This window comes from Pteronotus mesoamericanus, unplaced genomic scaffold (assembly GCF_021234165.1).
Source record: "Pteronotus mesoamericanus isolate MK-2021 breed Mesoamerican mustached bat unplaced genomic scaffold, CSHL_Meso_final contig_124, whole genome shotgun sequence".
NCBI classification, from domain to species: Eukaryota; Metazoa; Chordata; class Mammalia; order Chiroptera; family Mormoopidae; genus Pteronotus; species Pteronotus mesoamericanus.
Window position 1 is genome coordinate 1,124,000 of NW_026555051.1, and position 24,068 is coordinate 1,148,067.

A 24,068-nucleotide genomic window follows, 5' to 3' on the forward strand; every position below is an offset into this window, starting at 1 on the left:
TTGTTCTTTTTGTCTCTATGTCATTCATTTCTGCTCTAATCTTGACTATTTCCTTCCTTCTACTTGCTCTGGGATTTATTTGTTGTTGTTTCTCCAGTTCTTGAAGTTGTGGTGTTAGGTCTTTTATTTGAAATTTTTCTATCTTTTTTACATAAGCCTATATTGCTATGAACTTCCCTCTCAGGACTGCCTTTGCTGTGTGCCATAGGTTTTGGACTGTTGTCTGTTCATTTTCATTTGTTTCCAGAAATTTTTGGATTTCTTCTATTATCTCATTATTGACCCATTCATTGTTTGATAGTGTACTATTCAGTCTCCATGAGTTTGCAAGTTTTGAAGTTTCTCTTTGAGGTTCATTTCCAGTTTCAAGGCCTTGTGGTCTGAGAAAAAGTTTGGTATGATTTCAATTTTCCTGAATTTGCTGAGGTTTGCTTTGTGTCCTATCATGTGTTCTATCTTTGAAATACTGCCATGAGCATTTGAAAAGCATGTGTATTTTTCTTCTTTGGGATGTAAGGTTCTATATATGTCAGTTAAGTCTCTTTGATTCAGTGTGTCATTCAGCGCCACAATATGTTTATTAATGTTTTGTTTGGAAGATCTGTCCATTTTTGACAGTGGGGTGTTGAAATCCCCTACTATCAGGGTGTTGCTGTCTATATCTTTTTTGAAGTCCTCCAACAATTTCCTTATATACTTGGGGGCTCCTATATTGGGAGCATATAAGTTTACAATGTTGATGTCTTCTTGATAGATTCTTCCTTTAAGTATGATAAAGTGCCCCTCTGGGTCTCTCTTTAAGGCCTTTGTTTTGAAATCTACTTTGTCTGATACAAGTATGGCAACCCCGGCCTTTTTCTCATGTCCATTTGCTTGGAATATTTTCTTCCATCCCTTTACTTTCAATCTGTGTAGGTCTCAGGCTCTGAGGTGGGTCTTTTGTAGGCAGCATATGTGTGGGTCATGTTTTCTTATCCATTCAGCTAACCTGTGTCTTTTGATTGGGGCATTTAGTCCATTCACATTGAGAGATATTACTGATCTAAACTTACTCATGTTTTCTCTTTGTACCTGTGTTCCTCTCTCTCTCATTCTTTTCCTTCATCTGCTTAAACCAGTCCCCTTAGCATATCTTGGAGTGCTGGTTTGGTAGAGATGTATTCTTTTAGTCTTCTCTTGTCTGGAAAACTCCATATTTCCCCTTCTATTTTAATGGAGAGCTAGCTGGGTAGAACAGCCTTGGCTGTAGGCCCTTGCTCTTCATGGCTTGGAATATTTGTTGCCATTCCCTTCTGGCTTGTAGTGTGTCGGTTGAGAAGTCAGCTCCTAGGCATATGGGGGCCCCCTTGTATGTTACTTTCTCCTTGTCCCTTGCTGCCTTGAGGATTCTCTGTTTGTCTTTGACTTTTGCCATTTTAATGATGATGTGTCTTGGAGTGGACCTCCTTGGGTCCCTCTTGAGTGGGGTCCTCTGTGCCTCCTGGTTCCATGAGAGCCTTTCTCTCCTCAAATTAGGGAAATTTTTCACCATTACTTTTTCGAGGAGGTTCTCTATCCCTTGCTCCTCTTCTTCTCCTTCTGGGATCCCTATTATACGGATATTATTCCGTTTCAGGTTGTCCCGCATTTCCCTAAAGGCCTCTTCATTCTTTCTGAGCCGTTTTTCCATTTCTTGTTCTTTCTGGGAGTTTCTTTCTATCTTGTCCTCCATCTCACTGATTCGCTCCTCGGCTTCATCCAGCCTGCTTTGGATTCCTTCTACTGTGTTCTTCAATTCAGAAATTGTATTCTTCATATCCTCTTGTGTCTTCTTGATAGTTTCTATGTCCTTTTCCAGGCTGATATAGTTTGCTGTGAGATCCTGATAGTTTCTCTGCAGTTTCTCATAGCTATCTTTGAGCTGGCTGAGCTCATTGAGCTTCCTTAGAACCATTGTTTTGAATCCAGTATCTGATAGTTTCCTTGCCTCTATTTCATTTAGATCTCTCTGTGGGGAGTCCCCTTTTCCACTCATTTGGGGGAACTTCTTTTTCTTCCATTTTTGTGAGAATCTGTTAAGTATTTTTGTCCTTTTCTTTCTGGGCCTGCTTCTGATGATGTCAGTTGTTGACCCTATATGACCTTGGGTTATTTGTTTGAGCCTTCCAGGAGTCTAATGCCTGTGTCTGACTCCTGCTTGGAGCAGCTCTGTGACCCCTTCGGTCAGGGCTGGGCTATTTTTTGGGATCTCTCTGCACTCTCATGCAGTCTCCTTGAGCGTGCTACCAGTGCGGCAGCCCCCCCTGCCCCCCCCCCCCGTCCCCGCCTGGGCTCGCTTGTGCTTGCCCCAGACCAGGGGGCTTATACGTGACCTCGCGTACTCATCTGGCCCCCTGGCCGGCGACCTCCGTGGCAGTGGTAAGTTTAGGGTCTTCTATTGTGTATCTTCCCCCTTTTTGGCTCTTTGGGTGTGTTGCTTGCCCTCGCCAAATGAGGACTTCGGAAATGGGAGGAAGTCAGCTCCAGGACTCTCCGATTAATCCTGTCTCTGGTCTCTCCTCCATGGACTCTCAGTATTGAACTTTTAAATGAGATATATTTCAACATTATTATTCCTCACCACCATATCAAATATTAAATATTGGGTATTTATTATACTATATTCTTTCATCTCTGAGGATTTTAATTGCTGATCTATGAGTCAAAAGTGAAACTATAGCTACATATTTGTGAAATTTTTAAAAAGTTATGTGCAAAATTTCATTATTCGTTTTTAGGGAAATTATTGGAGCACCCATCAGATTCTTTAGAATCTGTGACTCAAACATAAACTCTTTTTTTGTGAGGGATATTTAAGTTATTTGGAATGTATTTTAAGGTCAGATATTTTATTCCAAATATTTAAAAACTTTTTAATTTACTATTATTTTTCTTGTTTGTTTTTATTAATTTGATTTATTTTTATTCCAACTTAATGTAAACAGTTTGTAAAAGACTGAACTGAATACAATGAGGTCAGAGAAATGATAAAAGAAGAGTTTAAAAGAGAATAATAACAAATGTCTTACTACATTATTAAAGTGATCTGGAGTTCAGCTCCAAGGTTCCTAGAAACTAAAGTGAAAATGTATTATCAATTACAGAGAAGAAGATAAAATCACACTATCTTAGGTTTGGAAGTTACCCTCTTTGATTTTTCCTGAGTGTAAAACAATTAAAATGTAAGGTTTCTCATCCCTAACTCTCCCTGGCTTTCATTCTACCTAATCTGTTTCATTGTAATATGCATTATACAAAAGGATCTTGGTAAGAAAGGAAAACAAAAAAAATTTCAGGATGATCAGAACGGTAGCTAACAGGTTATTTTGCATATGAATGGATGAGAGATTGTAAAAATAAAGGACAACACTGACCCTTGAGAGAAGTTTGATGAGACAAGTACAAAGAGAGCAGCCACAAATATAAAGACCAAAATATAGAAAAAATTAGAAAAGATACTTTAAAGAAATTTGTGTCCTCTGTACTTGGCAATTCACTGGCTACCTTCAAAAGAAAGCTAGCTTTCTGAAAACGTCTAGGGTTTTTGGGGCTAGATTTTGGAGTGAAGTGTGTTAAATTAAAGGAGGTCACCATTAGCATGACATGGCTGTATTGTCCTGGTGGCCTCCCTAAACTAACCAAAATCTAAACCCATAAATGCCTCAAGGTTATAAAATTGAAACCTCAGGACAACCACTCACAAGCAGACAATCATGCCTTAAACTGTGGAAATCAATTCTTTTCTTATTTTGCTTGTCTTTTCTCTACAAAACTCTCTCCCTGAGCTCCTATAGGTGGAGCCTTCCTAACCACTTATGGTTTGGTGCTGCATGTATCCAGTTGATTTTAGCTCAAATAAACTTAATATTTTTAAAATATGCCTCTTCATATTAAAAATATATTTAAAAACATGCTCCATCATATTTAACTTTTAACAAGTGATTGATGAAAATCAAACTACTTTAAACTCAGGTTTGAGTTTACAGGAAGAGAATACTTGAGTTAAATGATTATCACTAATAATCTAAAATGCTATATTAATCATCCTGGACACTTTTTTTCCTATTTGGGACTCCTTGATCCTGCTTTGAAGGGAAGAGTCAGTGATTCTTCCATTCAAATGTACGGTTTTGGGAAGTATTTAATAAAGTAGGCAATAAATGGGCAACAAAAGAAACGAGAGGCTAGCTAATATGTCAGATAATAAGGCCTCGATTTTCTAAGACTGCTTGCATAAACACCTTCTATATTTCATAACTATTTTTAATTAACACATATATATTTAATTCTTGGTATGTGCTAGCACATATTCAAAGTAGATGGTTTTAATAGTTTGTCACTTATATTTTTCAATAACAGAAAATAATGAAGAAGCTAAATAGTATTTTAAACATTTTCTTGGATTACTTTTCAATATTTCCCTGAGTATCTATAATTGGTAGTACTTGTAAGTGCCTGTTTCTATAGATAAAATATAACATATTCACCTTCTCAAGTTATTCCAAAACAGTATAATATAAAATATTATATAGTATGTTATTCCATTATACAATGCCAGCCTAAACTCTTTGGGACAATTATACAATTTCCATATTTTAGAGCACAAAATTAAACAGCTGGTTCACTTACACAGTGTGTATACTAGTTACAGTTTGGAGAAAAATAATTAGTATTTGTAATTATTGATATAACAGAAAAGATTAGATTATAAAATAAAGCTCACAAAAATAAGATATAAAATTGAGATTAAACCTTACTAATAAATTTAAGGATAAATATTTTACAGTCACATACAAATCAGAAAGTAGTGTATGACCGCCTATATATCTCCCTATGTTTTATCTTGAATTTTAGGATGTGCTCTGGCTCAAATTAAAATACAAAATTTCAAAGTAACATGTCTTCTTGAAAAGGAGTTATTTTGATTATAAAAATGTCCATTTTATTTTCAGACTGTCATATATCTTACCTGACATGTTGCAGAGAATCATATGCCACAAATTCATACATTCAGGTTTAATTGCCGAAACAATTCAGACAAACTATGTATGAATATATTCTTTAGCTATTATATTCCCTATGTTGTATACTTTGATCCTCATTGGTAATTCTGTAACAACTAATTTGTATTTCTTAACCTCTATGCCTTTGTGTCCTGTCTCCCTCATCCCCCTCCTATAGACAACACTCAAAACATTCTCTGTGTCTATGATTCTGTTTCTGTTCTGCTTTGCTTATTTATTTTGTTTTTATAGATTCAATTGTTGATAGGTATGTATTTATTTCCATTTTATTGTTCATATTTTTGATTTTCTTCTTAAAGAAGACTCTTTAGCAGTTTATATAATACTGGTTTTCTGGTGATGAACTCTTGCAAGTGTTTTTTGTTGTTGTTGTTTTGTTTTGTTTTTTGTTTTTGTCTAGGAAGCCCTTTATCTGTTCTTCAATTATAAATTATAGCTTTGTGGGTACAGTATTCATGGCTGTAGGTCCTTACTTTTCATCACTTTGAGTATTTGCTGCCAATATCTTCTACTTGGCAAAGCTTCTTGTGAGAAATCACCTGACAGTTGTATGGGAGCTCCCTTGTAGGTAACTAACTGCTTTTCTCTTGCTGGTTTTAAGAGTCTCTCCTTGACTTTTACATTTGGCATTTTAATTATGATGTGTCTTCTTTATACAACGAATAACAGAAAACAGTTTCTGGTGCAATAAGATACATCAGACAGTACTGAATTCCCATGTCATGAAGACTTGATTTCAGGCTGTGTTTTCAATGTTAACTAGTTGTGTGTTGCTGACAGTTATTCTAATGTACTCTAACTCAAAATGTATTCATTTGTCAAAGTAGAATAATAAGTTACATTAAGTTCTTGAGAATAAATTAGATAATATACAAATATACCCCCATAATATTCTTTTGTTTTATAAGTTTAACTTACTCTATAGCTAGGGTTAGCAATATTGACAATGAGTATGAAAGCATAAGTGTGATCATATGGAGAATTTCAATGTAGTACAATGGTTTAATGACCAAGATTCATCAAGACTGAGCACTGCCTTCAAATTAAACATAAAAATATAGCATCAGCCACATTAAATGTCAGCACATCACAGAACACCCTTGATTGTTGAGTTCATATTTTTTAGAAAACATTTCATGTGTATATTTTATACGAAATTAGACTTTTTCAGACTTGTATTTGAACTTTCTTTTTTCCATTTAAACTTTAGCAACATATCAATGCAAGCTGAATGTAAAATTTGACAACTGCATTTTTACAAACAGAATATTTATACCCAAGGAGAAAAGGGGAAATTAGTTTTAGAATTTCATTATTGCTGTGGGACACAGATACATATTTTTACAGCTCTGGGATTTGATGACAGATCATTGCAAGAGTTGATTGAAAAATAATATATGAATAAACTAAGTAGGATGAGTGGTTTTAGGAAAGAAGTATTAAAGTGATCCCCTATATGACCTACATATTTAATTTCAGGGTTATTTTTTCATTATTTCTAAGATATTAACATACAAAAGTAATAAAATACATTATGAAAATCACGGCAAAAAGTTCTTTTTTAACTTTAACACTGTCATCTAGTGCTCACTATGAAAAATGAACAATGTAAAAATTCAATTAATCTTTATAATCAGTTATTTTAGTCTGAGCTTTCTGATATTCTAATTAAACAAAAGCTTTATGTTTTTCCTCATTTCTCAGACAATATTAACATTGTTTTTTAAAAGAACACATGAATAGGGGACAAAGATGGCTGAGGAGTGAGTGGGAGTCGTGCTGACCTCCTCCCAAGACCAAATTGGAATTGTGACTAAATAGTGGAGAAAACACCTGGAAAACAACGGAATGATAGAGAGACAGGAGATTTGGAGCTGCGGACAGACAGTGGAATCAACTTTCAGACACCCGAACGGGAGAGAAGTTCAGTGGAGGCTCGAGAGGGTGGGCTGGGCGCCCACAGGCACCAGCACCAGAGGGACATTGAAACGGCCCATTGGATCCCCCTGAGAAAAACAGGGTCTGAATCATAAACAGGGACCCCTAGACTACAGCAGCTGAAACCAGAAAAACACACAAGCAAAACACAACTGCAAAAAGCTTAGGGGCGCTCTCTGCCAAAGACAGGCAGCAAAGAGACATTTAAAGGACCAACACAAAAATTTGCAGTGGCAGCTGCCTTCCTTGATCTCTGAGTGGAGGCGGCAGGAGAGTGGGCTGGTGTCTGGGAAAAGACTGGTGAGGAAAACTTTGTGAAGAGAACTGAGATGGTGGCCAGCGGAGCCCCAGTGATAATGCACCTCCCACTCTGCAGCTACCATCTTGCTCAGGCATAAGTGAATCAATAAACCTGCCTTTTGCACGCTCTGCACACAGCTTGTGCACATATGGGCTGGGGACTGAGTGCAGAGTGGCCAGAAGAAACAGAGGATCCCTGGCCAAGGGGATACACAGCTGCATAGAGACCTTTGAGGAGAGACTGGAGAGGGAGGTGTTAGGGAAAGAACTGGAGGATTAGCCAGGATTCCTGGAGCTGACTCCTTCCCCATTGGTAGTCTACATTCTGCGCAGGCAGGCCACGCCCTCAAGGAGGCAAAAGTGGGCACACGAGCCAGTAGACCTGCGATTACAGCATGGACAACAGAAATAGAAGATCCCTGGCTGAAGGGGCCACAGAGCTGCCCAGAAACTCTCGAGGAGAGACTGGAGACAGAGGCACTGAGGAGTCCAGGTGCTGACTCTTCCCCTGTCTAGGATCCCCATTTTGCTCTTGTGGACTACTCCCCTGAGTGACAGCAGTCTACAAAGGCACAATAGTTCTGCCATCAGGTGACATTGCTCCACTCTGTGGTGCCTAAGCCTGACATATGAGGACAGAGTGACCAGCTGAGAATCACAGGAGACAGACACAGACAGTAATTCCTGGAAGGCTCAAACAAATGGCCCACGTTCAGATAGGGTCAACAACTGAAATCATCAGAGGCAGACCCAGAAAGAAAAATAAACAAACAAACAAATAAACCCATCTACTACCATAGAAGTTTAATCCACGAAGTTAGGAAATCTAGACAGATCAATTGAAGCAGAAGCAAAAAAAAAAAAAAAAGACTCTCACAAATAATGGGAAGGAAAAGAAGTTACCCCCAAATGAGCGGGATCCATCCTTGGGATGAATCCCACTTGATCATGGTGGATAATCTTTTTAATGTGTTGCTGGTTGCCGTTTGTGCATATTTTGTTGAGGATTTTAGCGTCTATGTTCATCAGCTAAATTGGCCTGTAGTTTCTTTCTTTGTAGCGTCTTTATCTGGTTTTGGGATTAGGGTGATGTTGGCCTCATAAAAAGAGTACGGGACTTTTCCCTCCTCTTGGATATTTTGGAATAATCTGAGAAGGAAGGACAGGGATTAGCTCTTACTTAAATGTTGTGTAAAATTCTGTGAAACCGGCCCAGGTCCTTTGTGTGCAGGGAGTTTCTTCATTACTACTTCAATTTCCCCAGCTGTTATCACTCTGTTCAAGCTATCTCCTTCTTCTTCATTCAATGTTGGAAGGTTATAGTTTTCTAGAAATGTGTCCATTTTATCAGGGTTTTCAAATTTCTTGGCATGTAATTGTTCATAGTAGTTTCTTACAATCTTTTGTATTTCTGTGGTATCAGTTGTTATTTCTCCTCTTTCATTTCTCATATTATTAATTTGGGTCCTCTCCCTTTTTGTCTTGATGAGTCTGCTTAAAGGCTTGTCCGTTTTATTTATTTTTTCAGAGAACCAGCTTCTGGATTGGTTGATCCTTTGAATTGTTCTTTTCGTCTCTATGTCATTCAGTTCTGCTCTGATCTTCATTATTTCCTTCCTTCTACTTGCTCTGGGATTTATTTGTTGTTCTTTCACCAGTTCTTGATGTTTTAGTGTTAGGTCTTTTATTTGAAATGTTTCTATCTTTTTTAGGTAAGCCTGTACTGCTATGAACTTCCCTCTCAGGACTGCCTTTGCTGTGTCCCATAGGTTTTGGACTGTTGTCTGTTCATTTTCATTTGTTTCCAGAAATTTTTGGATTTCTTCTCTTATCTCATTATTGACCCATTCATTGTTTGAATGTGTACTGTTCAGTCTCCATGAGTTTGCAAGTTTTGAAGTTTCTCTTTGAGGTTGATTTCCAGTTTCAAGGCCTTGTGGTCTGAGAAAAAGTTTGGTATGATTTCAATTTTCCTGAATTTGCTGAGGTTTGCTTTGTGTCCTATCATGTGTTCTATCTTTGAAAAACTGCCATGAGGATTTGAAAAGCATGTGTATTTTTCTTCTTTGGGATGTAAGGTTCTATATATGTCAGTTAAGTTTATTTGATTCAGTGTCTCATTCAGCTGCACAATATCTTTATTAATGTTTTGTTTGGAAGATCTGTCCATTTTTGACAGTGGGGTGTTGAAATCCCCTACTATCAGTGCGTTGCTGTCTATCTTTTTTGAAGTTGTCCAAGATTTTCCTTATATATTTGGCTACTCCTATGTTTCCAGCATATAAGTTTACAATGTTTATGTCTTCTTGATGGATTCTTCCTTTAAGTATTATAAAATGTCCCTCTGGGTCTCTTTTTATGGCTTTTGTTTTGAAATCTATTTTATCTGATATAAGTATTGCAGCCCCTGCTTTCTTCTCTTGCCCATTTGCTTGGAATATTTCTTTTTCCATCCCTTTACTTTCTGTGTAGGTCTTTTGTTCTGAGGTGGGTCTCTTGTAGGCAGCATATGTATGGGTCATATTTTCTTATCCATTCAGCTATCCTGTGTCTTTTGATTGGGACATTTAGTCCATTTACATTGAGAGTTATTATTGATAGAAACTTATTCATTTTTGCTCTTTGTACTGTGTTTTTCCCTTTCTCATTCTTTTTCTTCATCTTCTTAAACCAGTCCCTTTAGCATATCTTGTAGTTCTGGTTTGATGAAGACGTATTCTTTTAGCCTTGTTTTGCCTAGGAAACTCCTTATTTCCCCTTCTATTTTAATTGAGAGCCTTGCTGGGTAGAGCAGCCTTGGTTGTAAGCCCTTGCTTTTCATGACTTGGAATATTTCTTGCCATTCCCTTCTGGCTTGTAGTGTTTTTGTTGAGAAGTCAGTTGCTAGCCATATCGGGGCTCCCTTGCATGTTAATCCCTGTTTCTCCCTTGCTGCCTTTAGGATTCTTTCTTTGTCTTTGATATTTGCCCTTTTAATTTGATGTGTCTTAGAGTGGGCCTCATAGGGTTTCTCTCGAATGGGGCCCTCTGTTCTTCCTTGACCCGTGAGACCTTTTCTTTCCTCAAATTGGGGAAATTTTCCATCATTACTTTTTCAAAGAAGTTCTCTATCCCTTGCTCCTCTTCTCGTTCTGGTATCCCTATTATGCGGATATTATTGCGTTTCAGGTTGTCCTGCATTTCCTTAAATGCCTCTTCATTCTTTTGGAGTCTTTTTTCCATTTCTTGTTCTTTCTGGGAGCTTTATCTACTTTATCCTCCATCTCGCTGGTTCAGTCCTCAGCTTCATCTAGCCTGTTTTTGATTCCTTCTACTGTGTTCTTCAATTCAGAAATAGTATTCTTCATGTCCTCTTGTGTCTTCTTGATAGTTTCTATGTCTTTTTCCAAGTTGATAGATTTTGCCATAAGATGCTGATAGTTTCTCTGCAGTTTCTCATAGTTCTCTTTGAGCTGGCTGAGCTCTTTGAGCTTCATTAGAACCATTGTTTTGAATTCAATATCTGATAGCTCACTTGTCTCTGTTTCATTTAGCTCTCTCTGTGGGCATTCCTCCTTTACCCTCATTTGGGGGTAACTTCTTTTCCTTCCCATTATTTGTGAGAGTCTTTTTTTTTTTTCCCTTCTGCTTCAAATGATCTGTCTAGATTTCCTGACTTTGTGGATTAAACTTCTATGTTAGTAGGGGGGTCTTTTTATTTATTTATTTATTTTTCTTTTCTTTCTGGGTCTGCCTCTGATGATGTCAGTTGTTGACCCTGTCTGATCTTGGGCTGTTTGTCTGAGCCTTCCAAGAATCTATGGCCTGTGTCTGTCTCCTGCAATTGTCAATCTGGTCACTCTGTCCTCATCTGTCAGGCTTACGCACCACAGGGCGGAGCAGTGCCTCCTGATGGTGAGTCTGTCTTGTCCTAATAGGCTATGGTCCCTCAGGGTAGTGATCTGCCTGAGCAAATGGAGAATGTGAACTGGGGATAGAGTCCACACCGGGATGTTCCCTGACTACCCTTTTAGTTCTCTCCTCAACGATTCTGCCTCCAGTCTCTCCTCTAGAGTCTCGAGGTAGCTCTGTGTCCCCTCTGGCCAGAGTCTGCTATGTCTGCAGGCAGCTCTGCACTCAGCTCCAAGGCCAGCATGCAACTCCTGTCTGGGCCAGACTGTCCTCAGGGCAGGGGTATTATTTCCTTTCCCACTGCTGCCTCTCTGGGGCATGGCCTGCCTGCCCAAAATGGAGACTACGGAAGGGGGAAGGAGTTAGCTCCGGGACTCCCCGGCTGCTCCTCCAGTTCTTTCTCCAATGCCTCTATCTCCAGTCTCTCCGCAAAGTCTCTAGGCAGCTCTGTGTCCCGTTTGGCCAGGGAGCCTCTATTTCTTCTGGCCACTCTGCACTCAGCACCCTAGTCCACCCGCTCGCAAGCTCTGGGCAGAGTGCACAGAAAGAAGGTTAGTTGATTCTCTTATGCCTGAGTGAGATGGTAGCTGCAGAGTGGGAGGTGAGTTATCGCCTGGGCTCTACTGGCCACCGCCTCAGTTCTCTTCACAAAGTTTTCCTCACCACTCTTTCCTTAGGCACCAGCCCACTCTCCTGCCGCCTCTACCCAGAGATCAAGGAAGGCGGCTGCCACCACAAATTTTTCTGTTGGCCCTTTAAATGTCTCTTTGCGTCTCCAGCCACCTGTCTTTGGCAGAGAGCGCCCCTAAGCTTTTTGCAGTTGTGTTTTGCCTGTGTGTTTTTCTGGTTTCAGCTGCTGTAGTCTAGGGGTCCCTGTTTATGATTCAGACCCTGTTTTTCTCAGGGGGATCCAATGGGCCGTTTCAATGTCCCTCTGGTGCTGGTGCCTGTGGGCGCCCAGCCCACCCTCTTGAGCCTCCACTGCACTTCTCACCCTTTGGGATGTATGAGAGTTGAATCCACTGTCTGTCCGCAGCTCCAAATCTCCTCTCTCTCTATCATTCCGTTGTTTTCCAGGTGATTTCTCCACTATTAAGTCACAGTTCCAGTTTGGTCTTGGGAGGAGGTTAGCGTGACTCCCATTCACTCCTCTGCCATCTTCCATTTTTCTTCACTATTGTTTTTAAACCATGGGAGTTTCCAGGAGCTTAAACATGCATTATATGTGCTATGTAATTTGCTCAAGTATATGATGTCAAGGTACTAAAAATAAACCTCATTAATAGTTAAAATCAACCAACGTTCCATTTTTTTTTTTGTCTGAATATTAGGGTTGGGGAATCCAAGAAAAAGTATTGATTTTCAAAGAGAATTTTCAAGATAACAATTAATGGAAAACTCAAGAACTATTTCATTGCATAAATATAAAATGTTAAGTATCTGGTATTAACAAAAAAAGGTTACTAATAACCCTGGCTGGGTAGTTCAGTTGGTTGGGTCATTGTCTCTTACACAAAAAGACTGTGAGTTCAATTCCCAGTCAGAACACATCCCTAGGTTCCAGGTTCAATCCCCAGTCTGGGAGGCAACAAGTCAATGTTGGTCGCTCACACTGATATTTCTCTCTCTATTTCTCTCTCTCCCTCACCTCCCTTTCTCCCCCTCTCTCTTTCCCTTTTCACCTCTCTCTAAAATCAATAAACATATCCTTTGTGAGGATTAAAAAATAATTACTGGTAAAAATTCATTTTATTTTCTGAAAACACACCAAAATACTCTGAATCTAATATAGAAAGCATAGGGAGTAGAAGTCAGAGATTGAGTAGACTTTTTATATATTACCATAAATTTTCAAAAAGCTGAGTTCTTTTTAATGGAAAAGTATCAATTTATATAAAAATTACTAGATTTGGAAAATTTTTTCAGAAAGTTTTTCTCCTCTAAATTATACTTTTCCTTAGAAAAATCATAGAACTTTTATTGCTCCTAATCCTTACTTCATATATGAGATTGGTAGCATGACTTAAAATGATTTCCCTTTATATTTTTGTAAGTGTCATGAAATGCTAATTTGATATTCAGTATTTGAAAAATGATATTTAGATAATTTTTGATATACATATATTTTACTTATACTGTCTAATAATGTTACAATAATTTTAAAAATCTGTGTTCCTGGAACCAAAACATTTGGTTAAAAAAACTGTGAGTTGCATTCGGAAGCTAACAACACAGTAAGTACCAGTGGACTGTTTACTAACCACAATTAAACATATTCATGGAAAATGTAATAAAATAGGAAATTAGAACTTTTTCTATAACAAAGGCTGAATTTATAACTTTTATTTTCTTACTTTTCCAATGACCTCAAATTCTATGCCATGATAAATTTATAGTTTGGGGGAAAAGGCTTATGTTAAATAATTTTATGAAATAATATATGAAAATATTGTATATTTAGAAAATCAAAGACAAATAAATAAATAATACTTATAACTTAAAGAACAAGTAATAACACACTTGTAACATTTCCTTCTAGTTTTAAGATAGTACTTTCCATGTTACATTGTTGAGTATTAGTTAAATCTTCTCTGCTATGTTGAATATAGCTCTTATCATATACTCTCGGACTTTATATTTTATTTTGCATTTGTGTTCAAAACATTCATTCAATTAATGTTATTATGTGATACACATATACTTTTTGTAAGCTCTTTTTTGCTTTTTTTGTTGTTGTTGTTGTTGTTCACACCTAAGAGGACTCTCCAATGATAATCTAATTCTGGTCATTTATTTAAATATTTAACATTTTTAATTATTATGGTAAGATTTTCAATCATGCTTTCTCAATTATTTATAATTCTTTATGCAAATGAAGCAATTTAAGAATCAAATACAGTAACAGTTCTGTAATATTGGCTATCAAATTTAAATGCATTTGCTAAAATATGTTATTTGATAAAAATGCACATCATTTATTATCATGTAAATTTTATATGTAACTCTTATTACCTCTTCCACAAAGTTACTTTGTCTATTACACATACTCAACAGTTGTTTTTCTTGCACACTATTTGTTGCTCTGCCTACCGCTGGGGAGCTCTGTTGGGGTCGTCGCTCTTCCTGGCCAGGCAACAACTGTCCTGTTGGGGCGAAAGGAATGTGCTGCAGCGAGCCCAGTGCTCCCTGAATCTGAAGGAAACCTTAGGGGGCCAGCTGAGATGGGAGCAGGGCTCTGAATCCCACAGAGCCATCCTGGGGTGGTCACAGATGAGGGGAATAAACAAGAATCGTCTCAAATACTTCTCTGTTTGCCAGGAGAGCACTTCCCTCTTAGTGGAGAAGCCTGTGGCACATTCTTCTAGTGGGGAAGGTCCTGTCATTCTTTGTTCCAAATCCTTTATTGAAAAGATTATCAGTGGGACTAGGTAGCAGGAATGTACAGGTTATCTCATTATATCAGTATGTTAATGTTCAAAGAGAATAGATGACATTTTTAAGAAAACAAATGGCAGGAACACACTTATTTTCATGGGTCCAAGAGGAGACTAGTGTAAACAAGAGAGAGACTACACTTGAGAGCATAGTAAACATAAAGGCACCCAAGGATATAGGGTAGGGTTTGTGAATAATGTAATGTCCTTCTCAGCATGAGCTGGCTAGAACTTTTGAGGGAAGAACAAAGCAGACTTTAAAGAATTTACTTTTAGGCCTGATTTCCTCAGGAACCACCAGATCTGGTTTAGGGCTGATTCCTGTATTGTTTCAAGCCTGAGCCACGCAGGGGAAGGGAGCCGCCAAGAGACAAGGAGATTGCTTTTGGCTAGAATGAGGACTCTGGCTATGTCCAAGCCAAACCAAAAGGTATGGACCTTTTTGCCCTTTCTCCGTGTCCCCCAATTTCTTGTCTGCTGACAATAATTGATTGGCATCTGTCTTAGATCATATACCTCAGCTCGAGGTAACTTACCCGTCTTTGATTAACCAGTCCTCCATGTCAAAGCAGAGAGGTAGGAGCTATGCTCCTGCCAGGGGGAACAGGCTATGTCTTCTCAGGATCCTGGTTCTCCAAGGACCCCTAATTATTTCCAGCCTTGGGGCCCTCCAGCTTGTAGGCAGGGTTACAGTTCCTGAAACCAGACAGGGAATTTCCCAACAACTATTGAGAGGCAATTCTTAATGGAGGGCTATAGTCCCTGTACGTGTCTAGCAACCCTGTTTCAGAGCTACCTTTTCAGACATGTGTGTCATTGTGTTTTCATATGTGCATGTATGTGCATGTGTATGTCTGTGTGCCTGGTGCCCAGACTTGCTGTGTTTATCTCCTGCTGCTCCATTGTTTAGAAGATAATGAGAACTTTTTATTACAAATGAAGATACATCTATTAATTGTGTAGAGATCTTATCTCTTCATATTATTTTTAATCCTTAATCATTAAGAAAAAAAGGCAATAAAAAGCTAAGTCCTTAATTCAAGGTGAGATGATTATGGTCAATGCAATGAATGTGTTCTGCCTACCTTTTTTATACCTGGCTTTTTAGTAACTGCTCTAGAGAACTGAGAGATAAGTTATATTTAGATATCTAGGATATGAACAGAAAAGAGAACTCTCCACTGAATCCTCTGTTTGCTAGATCCTGAGGACCACTGTTCTTTAGAATTTTGAATGGAAAAATGTGTGTGCCCTTGGGACAAATGAGTGAGGAACGAATGGCAGACCTAATATTCTTAATTGGTTTTCTTCATCACTGCCCAACCACATGGAAAAATAACTTGTGAATAAACATTTTAGGTGTCAAAAATGTTTTAATTTTATTGGTCACATAGAAGTTGGTTAGAGTATAAAAATAAAGTGTTTACTTCTAGAACAATTATGCTTATTCATGGATCTATGTTGAATCTAAAATGAATGACCCCAAGGAGGTCAGAGTCTCAGTCTGTGTAAAGTCAGTGACCAGGAATGGGGCAGAGGGGAGGACTGCTCCAGAATACTCAGAAGCACTTAATTTTGTACATAATTCTAAGTCAGGATTAAAATAGGAAGAAAAAAAGATTTTTTTAAACTCTATGTTATTGCTTCCTGTCTGCAGTTTTTTTAGGTGATAACATGACTTTACTTTACTACTGTGGTTCAAGTCACTAGAAAAAGGGAGATCACTTTACCTTCAGCCTATTCTTCGACAAAAGGCTCATAACCAAGCCTCATTTATTGAATGAAAAGACACAACATACAATCCTGGGACAAGTTAAAGCTGTTTTATTTTTAGGAAATATATTTTTTAATATTTTTAAACTTATGTTTTATTCCCTAGCCAAGCGGCTTAGTTGGGTTGGAGCATGGTCCCAATGTGCCAGGATTGCAGCTCTGACACCCCGTTGGGGCACATACAGGAATCAGCCAAAGAATGAATAAATGGGTGGAACAACAAAGCGGCATTTCTCTTTCTCTCACCTCTGTTTTCTCTTAAAAAAAAAACAATAAAAATAAATTTAAAATTTTTTAAATTATATTTTATCTTTGTTTTCTTTACCAAAACAATAGTGAAACAATATAGCACTGACCCAGGTAGACCTGTTAATTTTTTTTTTTTTTCCATTTTCAGGTGCTATAGAGGCCTGTGTGCTATATCTTAAAATTGCTAGGCACACCCTCTGATCTCAAGCTTTGTACCTGTTGTCCACGTTCTCTGGAATGGTCTTTCCAAAGATATCCACTTTGTTTATTACCTAATGTTCTTCAGATTTTTTACTCCAAGTTCTCTTCAGTGATTTCTTCCCTAACCACCTATTTAAAATTAGCCTCTCCTGATATTCCCTATACCAATTTCTGCTTTCTTTTTCTCCAATAAAATATCTTAAATATGTTATTTTATTTATTTCTATCTCTCTCTCTTATAGAATATATATTTTAAGAAATCAAAGATTTTTGTATTTTATGTTCAAGACTTTGTCTAGGACAAGGCTTAACACATATTAATAAATAATAATTAAATCATTGTTAATAAACAAATAATGAAAGCTTATTAAAACTCAATATTCAAATTTTTGATTACAGCAATCTGTTTTGTCATCCCTTTACTCTTCCCATTCTTTCTGCTCTCTGAATTATTAGAGACTTCAGACCTTGCAGACCTTGAGACTTCAAATTTCCACTGGGGCTCTAACATGTTTTTCTGTGTTTAAAACTTGATTGTTTGGACCATTTCCTCATCAACATCCTCAATTCCTTCCCATTAGTGTCCATTTTCTATGCTTGCCCTGCAAATTCTAAGTCCAAAATCCTTCCCTCAAGCTAACATAAATAAGTTTAAATTTAGACTGCTTTGTGCTGATGGACCAAAACACAAATTATCCAAGTAGACAAATCATGGCCCAAGAATTGGTATGAGCAAAGGGACAAGTGGGACTATTGGACACAAATCCAATCCCCACACAGATATATACATAATACAGTTCAACTTTAGAAGACTGAGACTGGGGGGTTGGAAGTGGTATCTTGGGAACATGATATTTTAGAATATCTAAGATGCATAAAATTAGCTGGATTCCCTACCCCATCTACTCAAATGTGCTCTTGGGGATAGACAGATAGAGGTGGCCTTTTAGTCCTCCACCTTCCACTGCCTAGGGCTCAGTTCCTGGTCTGTTTTTGAATAATTGATCAAATCAAACATTGGAATTTGTCTTAATAATAAAAGAATGGTGATGGTTATTTTTGAGATGCAGAAGAGATTTTAGAGCACCGAGGAAGGGCCAAAAGGAAAAATAAAACATTTTTCCTGACTTGAACAGCTTATATACTTGTAGTTAAAATAAACTGTAGAAATAAAATGACAAGTATTTTATACACATGCTTTCCCTATTCTCACACAAATCCTAAATTATACATTGCTATCTAAAAACACATAAATTGTATAAATGTAAATGGTTTTTATTTATTTATTTATTTTATCATGATTAACCATGGCTTCTTAGCTTCTGATTCACCCTTCTCCAGAAGGTGAAGTTCTTTGGGATTCCAGACTAACATGATGAGAGACTTATCAGACTCAACTCCTGGATGAGCTCTAAATGTTGACCTTCATCCCCTTTGTCATGAAAAAGAACTTTTTAGTTTGATATAGCCCCATTTGTTTACTTCTTCTTTTGTTTCCCTTGCTTGGGGAGATATATCCAATAAAATATTGCTACAAGCAATGTCCCAGATTTTATTGCCTATGTTTTCTTCTAGGATTTTTATGGTTTCAGTTCTAATATTTAAGTCTTTAATCTATTTTGAATGTATTCTTGTGTGTGGTGTAAGAAGGTGGTCTAGTTTCATTTTTCTGCACATATCTGTTCAATTTTCCCAACACCATTTATTGAATAAATTAACTTTAATCCATTATGTGTGTTTCCTTTGTCTGTCAAATATTAATTGACTATAAAGGTGTGTGTTTATTTCTGGGCTCTCCAGTCACTTCTTTTGATCTATATGTCTGTTTTTATGACAGTGCCATGCTGTTTTGATTACCATGGCCTTATAGTATAGTTTTCTTAGGCAGTCCGATTCCTCCAACTTTGTTCTTCTTTCTCAGGATTGTGGTTGCTATGTGGGGGCTTTTTTTTTTTCTTTTGGTTCCATATAAATTTTTGAAATATTTGTTCTAGTTCTGTGAAATACATCATTGTTTTCCCTCACCACATTATTTTGCATCCTGTGGAACTCAGTCACAAATAATTGAATTAATTATAATTCTAGATGAATGGCATATGTCCATATCATGTATCTACATATTTTAATAATATAATGATATATTTTATTTGACATTCCTAACTTACAGCTGATGAGGCACAATTTCAACTGCTTTACAAATATTATATCATTAAATCCTTAAAAAAATATAGAAGAAAGATACCATCATTATCCACATTTTTAGAAAGAGATATATATTAGATAGATTACTGAACTTCCTGAGAATACACAACTAGTTAGTAAAAACACTAGGATTGAAATAAAGGGCATGAGGCTCCTGTCTATAATTTTAAAACTACTACATTGGTTCTGAAGGGTGATATTTTATGTCTGTCTTACTCAGTAACTAAGCTATTGTTAATAACTCATGTCACTTTAAGTGTTCCTTTTTTTATTCATCCCCATCCCTTTATCTGTTCTAAGAAGTAACCATTATCAGAATTTGGTGTTTACGTCTATTTAAAATAGATGCACATTCATACTTTGATCTCAGTCTACTGACTTCCAGAACTGTTTGACAAGCTTTCAACATTGTTTAAGCCACTTAGTATCTAGTACTTAGCTAAGGAAGCATAAAAAATTAACCCAGAGATATTACTATAATAAACATGTTACTTTTGTTTCTATGTCTTTTTATCTATTTATCTATGCAATCATCCATCACTTATCTATTCTAATTTATCTATCAAATTATAATGCTTTGATTATTCTGTTATTAATTTTATAATGCCAAGTGAATATAATGATCCATAAAGTTCTACTATCAACTTCACAGATTTTAAAATTATAGCCTATTTATTGCTTTTTCAAAACAAATAATTTCTTTTGGAAATTAAACTGAACATGAGTTTTAGAAGTTATATTATTCTTTTTTTTAATGTTCATTTTTCTACTTCTAGAGATGCTTGATTTTTTTTTCCTATTCTCATAAATCAAAGTTGTTTAATTGTTTGGAAGCATTATCTTTCTTTTGACCAGTAATTAAAAAAAAATCTATTCTTAAAATTCAAACTGGTGCATCTGTAGTAACCTTCTGGTTGATGATTATTTCATTTACAAATTAAATAAGTCTTGTTATTTGAGGAAGCTGAAGATGATTATTTATGTAATAGGCTTAAATTTTACGTTTAAGAATACTTAAGAGGAAGAAAAGGAAATAAAAGAAAGATCTATCCCAGAATACTGATGTTAACTCCTACATAATCCCCATCCAACATGTTTTCATTCTCTCAGTCAACCAATGCATATGGTTTATTATACAGAAGTAGGAAAGAGGTTGTGAACATAATGGCTAGGGACCAATTCCTGGATTGAGTTGACCAGAATCAAGTGCTGGTTCTAGTACTTTGAGGCCTACGGCCTTATTAACATCTGTACCCCTCAGTTCTTTCAAATGTAAAATGGGGATGATGATTGTGAGGTCATTTTGGACATGACTCCTACAACCCCTATAATGGAAAGCTGGCTGGAGGGACCCTGGCCAGAAGAAATGTGTATTGCTTTGGATATAGATTGCAGCTCCTTCCTTATCTCCTTTTGGTAGTGACTTCCTGTCTTGTGTGACTGCTTCTTGACCTTTGCCCTCTGCATGTACACACTGAGGTATTGTAGTTGAGAGTCATGTGCAAGACATGTGTCCCCTTTGTCTGGGACCCTGTAAGACAAGCCTCAGGCTCATGGAGGTATGGTCCTGCTTTGCTGATCCGCCGCTGTCAGGGTTCCCTGTAATGTGAGTCTTAAAGGCTATGTCTGCTCCACTCAGTCCTCCTTCTGTTTTTATTGGCTTATCCAAATGAGCAGTTGAGATCCCCAGGCTCAACCTCCTGCATTACAGTTGGTGTAGTTGGTAGGATTCGGTTACCTGCCCGGTGGGACTTTAAGGTGACATTATGCCAAGTAGGGGGATGCCAGGAAAAATCCTGGGCTGGCTAGCAAATTCTATGTGGTACAAGGTAGCAAACCTCCTTGATACATGGGGACTACCACAGGATTGGGGGAAATGCCGCAGAAATTCCCAGTGACCTACAAGCCTTGAAGTACGTGAGGGAGTGGTGCATCGTAGGGAAAAAGGAAGGCCTCTGCCCTGTTGCCACTGCTGTGGGCTGGTTAATGTTGGCAAGGCTCCGGAAGGTAACTGAGAGACAGGTAGAGGTGGGTCGCATGCTGTGTGTTTAGAAGAGGAACTGAAACTAGAAAGGTACATGCACCTCTTAACAGAGGACCATGAGGGTGCCCTAGGGAGACAATTAGGACAGACCAGTGAGCAGTTATGAGACCTAGTGTGCAGCTTTGCCAGGGTATGGGGACAATGACTAGCACCTATGTACAAATGATTATGGCACAGTCTGACTGGAATCCTCACAAGCGGGATCCTATGGCTGAAAGTGGAAGTAACTCAGATGAAGAGATTGTAATAGATGAGAGCAGGAAGGCTATAGAGGTAGAAGAAGGGAAACTTATGGTTCATCCAATTATGACTCAGGAGATTAAGATCCAACAGCCACGGGAGCTGCAGAGCTCTCCAGTACTACCTCCCTAGCAGAACTCGAACACTATAGCAAACCTCCTACACCCCTACCAAGCCTGTACAGATGGCTACTAAGTCCAGATAGGGCCCAAATACATCAATGGGTGGCTGTTGCAGTTATGGGATGTAGGGGCTGATGGCATTTTGCTTATGGGCCATGAATTAGAACCTATGTCTTCTGTCACTATCCATGCCTCTTTGAGACAATTCATGGGGCTGGAGCCCAAGCTGGTCATACAACTTCCCTTCTTATGTGGCTAATGGCTGGCTGTAGGGCATCCTGGCCTAAGGAGGGATATCTACCTTCTTCTAACCCATGCTGGACAAATTTACTGAAACTCCAGAAGTTTATCTGGGAGGAAAGCATGCAACATGCTTTTTATAACCCACAGTCAAATGAGCCAGATATGGAAAGATTAACCATGGGAATGAGGGACTAGGTTGTGCAAATGGCATCCCTGGCTTACTTTGGCACTGTGACACCTATTTTGTCCAATGGAGTGGGTGGTTTTGTACAAGAAGTGGCACAGAAAGTTGTTGGTCTATGAGAAGTTGGGTTACTGAGACAAAAGAAAGGAATAAGACAGGTAGAAAAGAAGAAAAAGGAAGTAAAAATGAGACTGACTTTGTGAAACATAAGCAGAAATACCTAGTGAAAGTAACCCGCAAACAACTATGGAATGATCTGGTAAAGCCTAGGGTAGATAAAGATAAGATAGACAAGAAAACTGACTGCATTCTTATAAGTTTGTGGCGGCAACTGAAACCTTAGCAGCAGTTCTAGCCTATAATGGCATCTACTGCCTGGACATTGGAATAAATACTGTCAACTGGAACGGTCCCATCGGCACCCCCAGAGCCGGTGCCCTGCTTGGCTGACTTCATGGTTGCCCTGCTTGTGATGTTGCCTTTGGTTCATCTAGAGGATGTTCCATAGGGATGGGTCTTTGCATAGGGTGATGGCCAAGGGACCTGCCTACCAGAACCCAGTGGGGAATGGAGGCCACATGTAGAACTTGCTATTTACTGATCTCCAAAGTGCTCAAAAGTGTTGGTTTTACTTAATACTGCTGCAGAATATTCTCTTAATTATGGTAACCCAGAGAGATTTCTGGGGGCCATAACTGCCATTGAGAGCTATGGAGGACAACAGTCCATTCATTTGGGTGGGGGCTATAACTCTGACTCTTGGAATAGGGAGTATACCACCATGCCCCTATAGAGTGGATGCCTTTTCCCCATCCCTGAGTATATAGGAATTGATATTCTAGCCGGCATGTGCCTACAGACCACCAGGGAGAGTTTCACTTCCAAATATAGGCTGCACAGGCCATTTTGAGGGCACATGCCAGACATCCCCTGTCACTTCCCACTCCCCATACAACAGTGGTCACCAAACGATACCTCCTTCTGGGTAGCCATAAAGAGATTGGGGAGACCATAGAAGAATTGGCTAAGGTGAAAATCATCAGACCGGGCCATAGTCCCTATGACTCACCTGTGTGGCCTGTCCAAAATCAGGATGGAACTTAGTGCATAACTGTAGGTTATAGAGAAATAAATAAGGTAACTCCCTCTCTCCTTGCAGCCTTGCCTAACATAGTTATACTACTAGACCAGCTCAGCCATGAGCTGGGCACATAACATTAGTATTAGATTTAGCTAATGCCTTTTTCTCTACTGATTGTGATCCTGAAGGCCAGAACCAGTTTGCCTTCACCTGGGAAGGCCGCCAATGGACATCTACTATTCTGCCTCAGGGTTACCTGCACAGTCCTACTGGTTGTCATGGCCTTGTGGCTGAAGACTTAGCTACATGGACTGTACCATTCTCTGTGGGACTATACCATTACATTGATGATATTATGCTGACCTCTGATTCTCTTACAGAGTTAGAGTACAATGCCCCTCAGCTGTTGGCTCATCTCCAGGGACGAGAATGGGCAGTCAATCCCCAAAAATCCAGGGACCTGCATTGTTTTTCAAATTCTTGGGTGTTATTTGGTTGGGTAAGACAAAGGTGATACCTGCTGCCATGAGAGATAAGATTCAGGGTTCCCCTATCCCACAAAAGCCAAAACAATTACAAGAATTTTTAGGGTTTTTGGGGTACTGATCGATTTTTATACCACACTTAGATCCTCTAATGTGCACTCTTTTTTGCCTCACCTACAAAGGAACCACTTGGGATTGGGAAGAAGAACATGACCAGAACTTTAGGGCTGCTAAGCAAGCAGTTAAGACGGTACAAGTGCTGGGGGTCATAGATCAACCTCAGGTGTGTGATTTAGATGTCCACTTCACCCCTGAAGGCTATGCCTGGGGCCTCTGGCAACGGCAAAGGTACAGAAAGATGCAAATTGTCTTCTGGTCTCAGCTCTGGAAGGGGGTAGAGGTTTGATACAGACCAGTAGAACAAGAAAATAGTGTTTACTAAGCTCTTCTGGCTGCTGAAGCAAAAACAAGATCAACTGAGGAGTACATACTACCTATCCCATCGCTGGGTGGGTACAGGACATTGTAAACTGACCCAAGAGCTCAGTGGCACAGATAGCTACTCTAAGTGGAGTACATATCTCCAACAGAGAAGCAAACTAGGGATGAGCCCTCTGAGCCAAGGATTGCAGAATCTCC